The following is a 12,858-nucleotide window of genomic DNA, read 5'->3' on the forward strand; positions in this document are numbered from 1 at the left end:
CACTAGTAGGAGCTGCAGTAGCAGAAGCAGCACAAACCCGCAGTCTTTACTGAGTCAGAGCTACAGCCCAGCCACGGGCTACAGGACTCAGCTGAGCCAGTCTGGAGTGTTTTTAAAAAATTTAAGTTCTTCTGTGTATGAAATAAAATAACCCCACTAACCGGATAATACAGCTCTCTACAGTTCATCTTTCAGCCCAAACAGCTAACAGCAGCAGTTTAGAGCAGCCGTCGCGGAGTCACTGCTGGGATTACATTATAAACAGGTCAGTTAGCGCTGCTAACCTCAGGATGTTTATAACTACGGAGTTTAGTGAACACACCACGGCAGCAAGGTTAGACTGTTGAAGGCTACTGAAGACTATTAAAGTCTATTGGAGGTTATTGAAAGGGTTATTGGGGGCAGAAATCAGTATAGGCTGGTTAGATAAGTGATTCACGTGCTCGTACTTTGCTGTGGTGAAACTGCGACTAGTGCTGTCACAGTGATGTTTATTAACGTCATTAAAACAGATTTTGTAAGCTATTGTCTTATAAATATTTACACATAACGTATATCTCTTCTAAAAAGCATTTATTTTGGTCAGAAACACTCTTACTAACACAAAATGCATACCGGTCTTTCACCTTGAAGCACTGCCGTCCGTCTGCATCAACTTCTCTTTTTCTGGACATTATGGGATAAACATTTGTATGTCTCAATTCCACCCGCGAAGTTACGCCTTCCCTCCGGTAGGGTTTCCACCTCAATGACTACACTGCCGTGTAGTGGCAGTAAGCCGTAACTTCGCGGGTAATACAATCAACAAGCATTGTGGGAAATGTAGTTTTTGGTCAAAGAACGCTTCTGACCTATTTATTATAGACACTTAAGATCTTACAAGCTCCCGCGGGCCTTGTGTTTGACACGTGTTCTACAGGTTCTGTATGGATCCTGCAGCACATTTACCCACAGTTGTTGCTACAGTTGGGCCTGTAGATCCTGTAGCTCTACACTCGTAGGTTAAAGCTGAAGCTGCTGAGTACCAGCTGCTCTATAAAGACTGGACTGGTGATAAATCTGGAGACGAGGAAGTGCTGCAAACCCTATTTGTGCAGGTGAGCATTATCCTGCTGAAAAATTCTATCTGTCTGCAGGATGTCCATCTGTTGTTGGAGCCCAAACAGGACCTGGATTTATTGCTAAAGATGCTACAGATCCAATCTGTAGAAGTCCAGGTTTTTCAGACAGCCTAGATAGCAAAACATTTCTTGAAATGGCCATCCTTCATCTCTCAGTCCAATGATGGGCCTCTTCTCAAAGTCTGTCAACTACGCAAAATATCTTCGAGTGCATCATAGAGGCATGTTTAGCAATCAACAATCTCTCACCAAGAGGTGCACTACTTAAAAGCACGTTCTGAGAGCCTTTTTTAACAAGTGGCAATAGGCCTGTCTCAGAAATTATTGCCACAGACAATATTTTTGTAATTTTAAGACTAGAATAGCATAAAAAAAGCAATTAAACACTTTTTAAAGATAACAAAATTAGTTTTTTTTTTATATCATGAATACTTATTATAATTAGTTTGGGAATTATATACTTATTTCACCTACTTTAGTGCACACTGTGTGTATGTTATGGAGTCACATTTATTAAAGCATGACTGGCTAAAATACTGTTCACTGATATATACGTGAACAAACATAAAAATAAACACAATAAACGAAAAATATCACGATTATCAAAAATTATTGAGGTCATGTTAATTTATTGTACGATAAATCGATATTACAATTATTGTGACAGGCCTAGTGGCAAGAACACACATGTGTCCAATCAGACCACACCTGTAATCATTTATATATCTGCCATATCTGAGACATAACTGCATACATACTTTTTTTTCAGCAATCTGGAGTGTGTTATTTTCAGTTTTTTTGTTAATGAGTATTTTCAGACTGATTTAAAATATCACATTTTCTGTGGGAAAACCCAATTAATATAACAAACGCAAGTGAAAATGAGATATTTCGATTTGGAGAAAACGAAGACATCTCTTTCTCTTCCTAAATATTTCATCCTCTTCATCTATGGCTTAATTATTTATTGACAGCTGGCTTTGATGACAAATGATAAACTTCACAGTCCTAATGAAGCTTGGAATTACATTACTTAGTGACAGAGTGCTCTGCACGTCTAGACTGCAAACGCTATCGGATTCCTTTTAATGCTCAATCTAAATGTTTTAGCTTCGGGTCTGGAGAGTGCCTTACTGGCGGAGACTGGAATTTTACATAAATCTGAATGCAGAAATGTATTAGGGAGGTTTAATATTTTTAAGTATTTAAGTTTAAGCATTTTTGGTATAAACAAATTATTTGGTGATATGAAAAAACATTTAAAAGTATCTTATTAATTTTAAGAAAATACTTCCTCAACAAAATACTAAAAACTCAACACAATAATAAAATTAACATAAAATAATTTAATGCAGCGATTCGCAACTGGTGGGTTAAGACCCAAAAGTCGCGGACAGCTTGTCAAAAATAAATTAAAATTAATTAATGCTTATCTGATTTTGTACTTGTCTTTCATATTTTGGGGAAAAAAAGAGACAAAAAGATTTTCGTACTAATGTACTCTGAAAGCAGAGAAGTGAAATATTTAATTTTGTGTCCTTTTTATTTTGTGCAGTTTTCAAAATTTTACTGTAGTAACTTTTATGACTGTAATTGTCATGTTCCTCCTCAGTTTCTTAAAAAAAAGCTTAAATTCACTTTGCATAAATATATATTTTTTAGACAAATTTGGTTTGGTTGAGAACCCCTGATGTAATGTGAACAATTCTACCAAAAAAACGCCCAACCCTAATTTGCATGAATAATTGAAGAAATTACTGCACAAACGATAGGGATAATAATATTTATCATCATATCGCACAGCATGCATCGCCTCTATAGATCTTTAATATAGGGCCTGATAAATTATACATTGGCTGTTTTTCACAGTGTTATTACAGCTCTTGCGATGTGTTTATTACAAAAACTCACATCACAATAACTATAAAAATAAGATTGACAGTAGAGTCAGTTCCTTCAAAAAAAACAGGACAAACTCTTTTTAAAATCCTAACAAATGTGCAGGTGTCCAAATACTTTTGTCCACACAATGTGCAGGTCTGATTAGAGAGTGTATACTCTGGAGAAACTTGTCTTGAGAACGAGGAGATCAAGTTGCTCAACAAAAGCTGCACTGAAGCTCGGTCTGAACTACCGAGTTGCTAAGAGACTAATGCGTATTCAAACATATATTCAAAAACACTGAAATAATAATTACGTTAGTTCACACAGCTTTTAAGACTTTCTCCTCCAGCCGCAGAACTGTGGCTGAGGTAACGGCAGTCTGAAACTCAGAAATTAGATATATGGCATCAGTTAAATAAAAAAGCATGCCATTATTTATCAGATATGATATTTACACAGATATTAAACATGTTCTGTTTACTAAAATGCAATCTGCCCACAGCATCTAGCATTTTTCATGAAATGAAACTGGGGCAGTGCAGTGAATCCAAAGCGAGGAAGGCAACGAGGCAACGTCGCAATGGCAACCGATATTCAGCAGCTTGACGCCAATAATTATTTAAATCTCACAGAAGTAGCAATTAACTCCCCGTGACCCGCTCCAACTAAATATAATTATCTGGCATAGAACCCGCATAGTAATAGGTGTCTTAATGCTCAGTGATGTTTCAAAACAGCCAGTATGCGGTGAAGTGGCTAGCTAACTAACTTGGAAACATTAAGTTAATTATAAGAAGAAGGAATTACTTCAATTCAGGTTTATATTCAGAACAGAACACACAGATAGTAATGGAATAGAGTGCACAGAGGCTGTTTTCTTAGGCTTTTCCCCAATATATATTTAATTAGTAGATTTACTAGGCTTTTAATGCTTAATAACTATCGTATATTGGTGTTTTTGCTGCTTGGTAAGGTGTCAACAAAGTTTACATGAATAATGACAATAAAGACTCTACTCTATTCTTTTGTAATCACATAAATATTATAAAGACCAAAGTATTGGGACACCTGTTTGTCTTTTGAAATCTCAAATGTATTAAAAAAGAGTTCCTGCTTTTGTTGGAGTAACTGCCTCTACTGCCCAGAGAAGACTTTCCACAAGATGTTGGAGCATTTTTTTGAGAATTCATTCATGCATTCAGTAACAAAAGTGTGCAAATTACATTTATATTTACGACATAAAGCTGACGCTCTTGTCCAGATTCCTATTACAAAGGAGTAGTACTACCATTTGTAGTACTTAAGAACAGTAGTAAAGTAAAAAAAAATATGAAAAAATACTCCAGTAGATACAGATACAGTATTTTAGTACTTAAGTACAGTATTGAAGTAAAAATAATACTCCAAAGGAGCACACATACTGTTTTTGTAGTTATTCAACCAATAACTACATAAATACCACATAAAAAAATCGGACTAACCACAACTATTATCTTCGATTAATTGTAAAAAAGTCCCACTTTCCCTCTTTTGAAGACCAAAAACTAGTAGTTTCCACACAAGTTCATTATAAATAGTATTAGCTAGAAAATACCACTATTTACATACACATGGGGTGGTCCTGATGATTGCCAGTTTTATCATAATCATTTTTTTCTTTACTTATTTGAGCAGTTCTTGCCATAATCTGTATTAAAACATATTTACAGATACAGCATTTAGTACTTAATTACAGAAGTGAAGTTAAAATAATACTCCAGTAGATACAGATACAGCATTTTAGTAAAGTACAGTAGCGAAGTAAAAATAATACTCCAGTAGATACAGATACAGCCTTTTATTACTTAAGTACAGTAAGTAATGAAGTAAAAATAATACTCCAGTAAAAACCGACACAGCATTTTAGTACTAAAGTATTTTTACTTCTCTACTATACATACATCTAAGTGTTACACAGTGTTTGTATGATTACATATTGATTATATTGATATTTTAACCCCCAAAAATATATTAATCTTACTATTAATCTTAATAATAACCTTAATCAAGGCACATCTTAGTGTTATCTAGCAAGCAAGCTATAATTAAAGGTAGTCAAAACTCAAAAAATACTGCTCATTTTAAAAGTTTGAAAGTTTGAAAACTAGGTAGTTAGCTTAGCTATTTTACCTCAGGTATTTGCTGTATTTTACACTTTGAAACCTTTATAGAAATTCAGGAATAGAGTTTTATCTTACTTCTTAGTCGCCCAACACGTCAGACAGATGGTGGCTTAGATGCTGCCGTCGTTATTTAACGTTATTTTAACGTTTTCCCCACGTAATTTTAATAAACTAACAAACAAACTAGCAAGCTAACTAGTTAAAGAACTGTTAGTTAGCTTAGCTTAGCTTAGCATAGCCACAGTATCTACACACACACAGCTAGCGCGCGGGCGTGCGTTGCCTGGCAACAGCCTGACTGAGCTCCTGACAAAGTTTGTGTTTAGTTAGCATTCAAGCTAACTGTGGTAAAACTCATCACCACAGCGAAATTTACGCCGAATAACTTGTTTTTATTAATATATATTAATATATATTTACCTCTCATAACCCCAGCAGCTGCTGTAAGACCGTGTCCCGCGGTTGCCGTGGACGGCGCTCATTTAAATAGCTCCACAAAGCTCTGGAGCTGAGCCGAAACTCGGCATGGTTCTCCCTCAGGGCAGGCGGCTGCAGCGGCTGCAGCGGCCGGAGCGCCCCGGGAACTCGAGCACTCCCCACCGGCCAGCGGTACCCGCCTCCACACACCCGCAGTTTCCCCACAAATAGCTAATTATTCAACCAATAACTACACAAACACCACATAAATATATATAATACGATTAATCACACATATTTCCTGCAATTAATCGTGATTATTCCCCACTTTTCTTCTTTTTTAAGACTAAAGCTGACTCCAAATACCTGCAGTTTACACACAAAGCCACTTATTCAACCAAGAACTACGTAAATACCACATAAATACATTAAATCTGATTAATCACAACTATTTTCTTCGATTAATCGTGCTTATTTTCCGCTTTGCTTCTTTTAAAGACTGAAGCTGCCTCTAAACACTAGCAGTTTCCACACAAAGCCAATTACTCAATTAATAACTACATGAATACCACATAAATGTATAAAATCTGATTAATCACACATATATCCTGCAATAAATAGTGATTATTCCCTACTTTTCTTCTTTTTAAGACTAAAGTTGACTCCAAATACCCGCAGTTTACACACAAAGCCACTTATTCAACCAATAACTACATAAATACCACATAAATATGTGAAATCTGATTAATCACGAGTCTATTAAAAATCTTTTCAAAGTCTTTTCGAATTCTTCTAGTGTATGGTTAGCATAAGTAAAGAAAAAATATTATTATGATAAAACTAGCACTCATCAGAACCATCCCGCTCTGGAAAAAAACACTTCAGTTTCTTCAGTTATCTTTTCATAGGTTTATGTTTGAGTAAAATGAACGTTGTTGTTTTTTTACTATAAACTACAGACAACATTTCTCCCAAATTACAAATATAAATATTGTCATTTAGAGCGTTTTTTTTTGTTTTGTTTTGTTTTTGCAGAAAATGAGAAATGGCTGAAATAACAAAAAGATGCAGAGCTTTCAGACCTCAAATAATGCAAAGAAAACAAGTTCATATTCATAAAGTTTTAAAAGTTCAGAAATCAATATTTGGTGGAATAACCCTGGTTTTTAATCATAGTTTTCATGCACATTGGCATGTTCTCCACCAGTCTTACACACTGCTTTTGGATAACTTAATGCCACGTCTGTTGCAAAAATGTAAGCAGTTCAGCTTGAGTTGATGGCTTGTGATCATCCATCTTCCTCTTGATTATATTCCATAGGTTTTAAATTTAGTAAAATCAATGAAACTCATAATTTTTAAGTGGACTCTTATTTTCTTCCAGATGCATTTAACCAGTAGTAGTATTTTGCTATCTAATACTATTACTAATGAGCTTGTGTAGAAACTACATGTGTTTGAAGGCAGCTTCAGTGTTAAAAGTAATCTGATTAATCACAACTATATTCTGTGATTAATCGTGATTATTTCTCACTTTCCTTTTTTTTAAGACAGAGACTGGCTTCAAACTTCAGCAGATTCCACACAAGCTCTTTAGTATTAGTATTAGCTAATAAAATATTACTATTTATATACATATGGTGTGGCGGTGCTGACGAATGCTAGTTTCATCATAATAATTTTTTCTTTGTTAATGCTAACCATACAATAGACGACTTCAAAAAGAATTTTCATAGACCATAGTCTGACAAGTCCCAGATGTTTGGTTTAATGTAAACTGACTAAGAAAATCCAGCAGAGATGTGTAAAACTGATCATCTAAACAAGAGGAGCTTCTTTGAAGAATGTGGAAAATAATGTGTAACACTGGATATCACCAATGATGATACTATAATATGATTAATATAAAGAATTAAACGATATTTGTAGGCTCTGTATTTTATGTGTGTTGACTGTGTGTACTCTCCATGTGCTCACTGTAGGGGTTGGTGCTGTCTGTTCACTGGTGTTGGTCTCCATCTGGTGGAAGCCTGCAGCACTACACACTGTAGCAGCTCAGGAGTAAATTACAAGCAGTTCATTTTGTGTATTGTAGATTCCTAAGAATACTGCCACTGCCAAAAACAGAGCCATTACTACCAAAAACAGAGCTGTCAATACTAAAAACAGAGCTCTCACTACCAAAAACAGAGATTTTACTACCAAAAACAGAGATTTTACTACCAAAAACAGAGCTGTCAATACCAAAACAGAGCTCTCACTACCAAAAACTGAGCTGTTACTACCAAAAACAGAGCTGTTACTACCAAAAACAGAGCTGTCAATACTAAAAACAGAGCTGTCACTTCCAAAAACTGAGCTGTTACTACCAAAAACAGAGCTGTCACTACCAAAAACAGAGATTTTACTACCAAAAACAGAGCTGTCAATACCAAAACAGAGCTCTCACTACCAAAAACTGAGCTGTTACCACCAAAAACAGAGCTGTTACTACCAAAAACAGAGCTGTCAATACTAAAAACAGAGCTGTCACTACCAAAAACTGAGCTGTTACCACCAAAAACAGAGCTGTTACTACCAAGAACAGAGCTGTCAATACTAAAAACAGAGCTCTCACTACCAAAAACAGAGATTTTACTACCAAAAACAGAGATTTTACTACCAAAAACAGAGCTGTCAATACCAAAACAGAGCTCTCACTACCAAAAACTGAGCTGTTACTACCAAAAACAGAGCTGTTACTACCAAAAACAGAGCTGTCAATACTAAAAACAGAGCTGTCACTTCCAAAAACTGAGCTGTTACTACCAAAAACAGAGCTGTCACTACCAAAAACAGAGATTTTACTACCAAAAACAGAGCTGTCAATACTAAAAACAGAGCTGTTACTACCAAAAACAGAGCTGTCAATACTAAAAACAGAGCTGTCACTTCCAAAAACTGAGATTTTACTACCAAAAACAGAGCTGTCAATACCAAAACAGAGCTCTCACTACCAAAAACTGAGCTGTTACTACCAAAAACAGAGATTTTACTACCAAAAACAGAGCTGTCAATACCAAAACAGAGCTCTCACTACCAAAAACTGAGCTGTTACCACCAAAAACAGAGCTGTTACTACCAAGAACAGAGCTGTCAATACTAAAAACAGAGCTCTCACTACCAAAAACAGAGATTTTACTACCAAAAACAGAGCTGTCAATACCAAAACAGAGCTCTCACTACCAAAAACTGAGCTGTTACTACCAAAAACAGAGCTGTTACTACCAAAAACAGAGCTGTCAATACTAAAAACAGAGCTGTCACTTCCAAAAACTGAGCTGTTACTACCAAAAACAGAGCTGTCACTACCAAAAACAGAGATTTTACTACCAAAAACTGAGCTGTTACTACCAAAAACAGAGCTGTCACTACCAAAAACAGAGCTGTCAATACTAAAAACAGAGCTGTCACTTCCAAAAACTGAGCTGTTACTACCAAAAACAGAGCTGTCACTACCAAAACAGAGCTGTCACTAGCAAGAAAAGAGCTGTTACTACCAAAAACAGAGCTGTCAATACCAAAAACAGAGCTGTCACTACCAAAAACAGAGCTGTCACTACCAAAAACAGAGCTGTCACTACCAAAAACAGAGATTTTACTACCAAAAACAGAGATTTTACTACCAAAAACAGAGATTTTACTACCAAAAACAGAGCTGTCAATACCAAAACAGAGCTCTCACTACCAAAAACTGAGCTGTTACTACCAAAAACAGAGCTGTTACTACCAAAAACAGAGCTGTCAATACTAAAAACAGAGCTGTCACTTCCAAAAACTGAGCTGTTACTACCAAAAACAGAGCTGTTACTACCAAAAACAGAGCTGTCACTACCAAAAACAGATATTTTACTACCAAAAACAGAGCTGTCAATACCAAAACAGAGCTCTCACTACCAAAAACTGAGCTGTTACTACCAAAAACAGAGCTGTCAATACTAAAAACAGAGCTGTCACTTCCAAAAACTGAGATTTTACTACCAAAAACAGAGCTGTCAATATCAAAACAGAGCTCTCACTACCAAAAACTGAGCTGTTACTACCAAAAACAGAGCTGTCACTACCAAAAACAGAGATTTTACTACCAAAAACAGAGCTGTCAATACCAAAACAGAGCTCTCACTACCAAAAACTGAGCTGTTACTACCAAAAACAGAGCTGTTACTACAAAAACAGAGCTGTCAATATTAAAAACAGAGCTGTCACTTCCAAAAACTGAGATTTTACTACCAAAAACAGAGCTGTCAATACGAAAACAGAGCTCTCACTACCAAAAACTGAGCTGTTACTACCAAAAACAGAGCTGTTACTACCAAAAACAGAGCTGTCAATACTAAAAACAGAGCTGTCACTTCCAAAAACTGAGCTGTTACTACCAAAAACAGAGCTGTCACTACCAAAAACAGAGCTGTCACTAGCAAGAAAAGAGCTGTCACTTCCAAAAACTGAGCTGTTACTACCAAAAACAGAGCTGTCAATACCAAAAACAGAGCTGTCACTACCAAAAACAGAGCTGTCACTACCAAAAACAGAGCCGCCATTAATAAACACAGTCACTACCACAAACCATTTCATAAGTACCAAAAACGGTGGTGTCACTACTACAAACCATTCCATAAGTACCAAAAACAGTGCTGTCACTACCACAAACCATTCCATAAGTACCAAAAACAGTGCAGTCACTACTACAAACCATTCCATAAGTACCAAAAACAGTGCTGTCACTACCACAAACCATTCCATAAGTACCAAAAACAGTGCTGTCACTACCACAAACCATTCCATAAGTACCAAAAACAGTGCTGTCACTACCACAAACCATTCCATAAGTACCAAAAACAGTGCTGTCACTACCACAAACCATTCCATAAGTACCAAAAACAGTGCTGTTATTACCACAAACCATTCCATAAGTACATAAAACAGTGCAGCCAATATCAAAACAGTGGTGTCACTAGCACAAACTATTTTATAAGTACAGTCATTACATAAAACAAAGCCATCACTACCAAAAACAGTGGCATCATTACCACAAACCATTACATAACTATCTAAAACAGTAACGTCAATACCAAAACAGTGGCGTCACTACTAGAAACCATTACAAAGGTACAGTCATTACAGAAAACAATGCCGTCACTACAACAAACCATTCCATAAGTTCTGTCATTATGGAAAACATAGCAGTCAGTACCAAAACAGTGCCGTCACTATAAAAACAGTGCTGTCTTTACCAAAAACCATTCCACAAGTACCAAAAACACTAGAGTCCCTATGAACAGAAAAAAACAGACACAGAAAAAAAAATGCTTTGAACTCTGGAACTGCAGACTTTGAACCAGTTCAGTAGAACGGTCCATATATAGGTCACACAGTTACTAACATTTCCATTTGTGTATGAGCGAGTCAGACAATAAAGAAAAAGACAGAGAAAAAGAACAATAAAAACAGCTTTTATTACTTTGTTAAAGTTAACATGTGACCCTGTTTTATAAGGAATGAGATAAAATATAATAAGACGTCTGGCTCTGATACAGAGAACGGGCCGAGCCGCGGAATTTCAGAACCACAGGATGCGATTACAGAGCGAGCTACAGTAAATCAGTAAATCTCCACACTGCAGCTTTCCAGAACCACACGGCCTGAAGGTCGACCCGCGCTCAAAGATAACAATCTCCAGATGAGCAGCTGCATCACATGCAAATTAGTCTTTAAAGCTCTTATATACTTAAAGCATCTCCCTCTTAATTACAGCAGGACTGGCTCGGCTGGCATCCACTGCTGTACCCGTGCTGTGGATTAGAAACAGATTAACTTCACGGTGAATCACTAAATTGGTCGTTAGCAGTCGGGAAAATAAGACCGTCAGCGACACTCACTGAGATACAGCTCCAGGAACTGGACCAACGATTTCGAGTAGAGCTGCACATATAACCCTTTAACTTTAGGCTGTTTTTATGTTTTTTTTTCTGCGTTTTTGTTTTCAGTTCCTCTTTCAGGTCTTATAACACAGTAATTATATCAGACAGACACATGCCCTGATCTCTTTTACTCCAGAAGACATACGGCTGCTCAAAAATATCATCATTTAAAATCACGTAAAAGGAAGCAGAATTGTTATATTTTCCTGGAACTGATCATGTTTTGCTAAAAATTTTACCAAGCGCCTGTTTTTTTTTTTTTTACTTATTTTTGAATGTATAGACTTTAAATATATTCACACCTAAGATATATTTTTTAAAAATGGTTAGATTAGAGTGTTTATGAGTTAAAAGCATAAGAATATTGATGATTTAAGTTTATTACATGCCTTATATTAATTATTACTTTGATTAAAAAATACATGGAGAAACAGCATCAGGTGGACTTTTCGTTTTCTTTTTGATAATCAATAATCACACCTCTAGGATACATGTAGATTAACTTATTAAAAACCTGACACTCAGAGCAGCCTATACCTTTCAGTATTTTAATCAGTCAGGACACACAAAGAAAACTATTAATATACAAAAATGTAAACTTTTTAGTCTAAATAAATAAAAATTAAGTTTAGTGCAAAATAACTACTTAAAAAGTAAAAATGTGTGAGTAAAATAAAAACTATATAAAGTAGTGCGCACACCATACCTAGCTTTAGTTTGAGTAAAGCAGGTAGTTTCACACTGTTTTTTCTGTGGACACTTTTGAGTCTTTATTTACTGATATTATTTGGTTACTGATGAAACATCATATAAATATGTTTGAAGCACTAAAGGTAAATAATATTGGTTGGGGAAGGAGATTTTTCACTTTTTTAGGTGTTTTTCTCTCAATGTGTTTCTTGTAGATTTAGCTTTACCGCACTGGGATGTTATTCATCACTATTTTTAGAAAGAGTAAGCTGAGAAAACAAGGTGCGATTTTGATTGGAAAAAATCCATCTGTAGGATTTTAAGGGTTAACTCAATATAAATTTATATTGTGCCAGTTTCACCATCATAACGTCATAATATGATGGTCTTTTTTGCGGTGACTGCACTTGAGGATACTTGCAGAGTTCTTGAAATTCTTCCTGAATTTTATTTGCAAGTATACAATACAAGTAATTAACTTTTGACGAGTTCCGCACAGCTGTTAACTGTAAAACTGAAAAGTACTGAAAAGTAGATTAAAGTATACTAAGTATTATTATACTATAGTGCACTAAAGTGTTCTTGTAGCCACATTATTATTAATCAGTATATTTAAAGAGAGCT

The 12,858-nt window shown here is 35.7% G+C and overlaps 1 protein-coding gene across 3 annotated transcripts in view; it reads right to left on the reverse strand.

Annotated features, from left to right (window-relative positions):
- Positions 1-6,392, reverse strand: part of stk33 (serine/threonine kinase 33) — a 43,984-nt gene extending 37,592 nt beyond the window's left edge. The window contains exon 1 of one of the 3 annotated variants that reach the window (XM_049465396.1): positions 5,588-6,392. The gene's annotated coding sequence lies outside the window, so the exon portion shown is untranslated. Of the gene's footprint in view, positions 1-5,242; positions 5,456-5,587 lie in introns of those variants that run through there. The other 2 variants (XM_049465395.1, XM_049465394.1) reach the window with 2 other exon arrangements.
- Positions 6,393-12,858: the final 6,466 nt, after the last annotated feature.

The sequence above is a fragment of the Astyanax mexicanus genome, chromosome 16, assembly GCF_023375975.1.
Source record: "Astyanax mexicanus isolate ESR-SI-001 chromosome 16, AstMex3_surface, whole genome shotgun sequence".
Lineage (NCBI taxonomy): Eukaryota > Metazoa > Chordata > Actinopteri > Characiformes > Acestrorhamphidae > Astyanax > Astyanax mexicanus.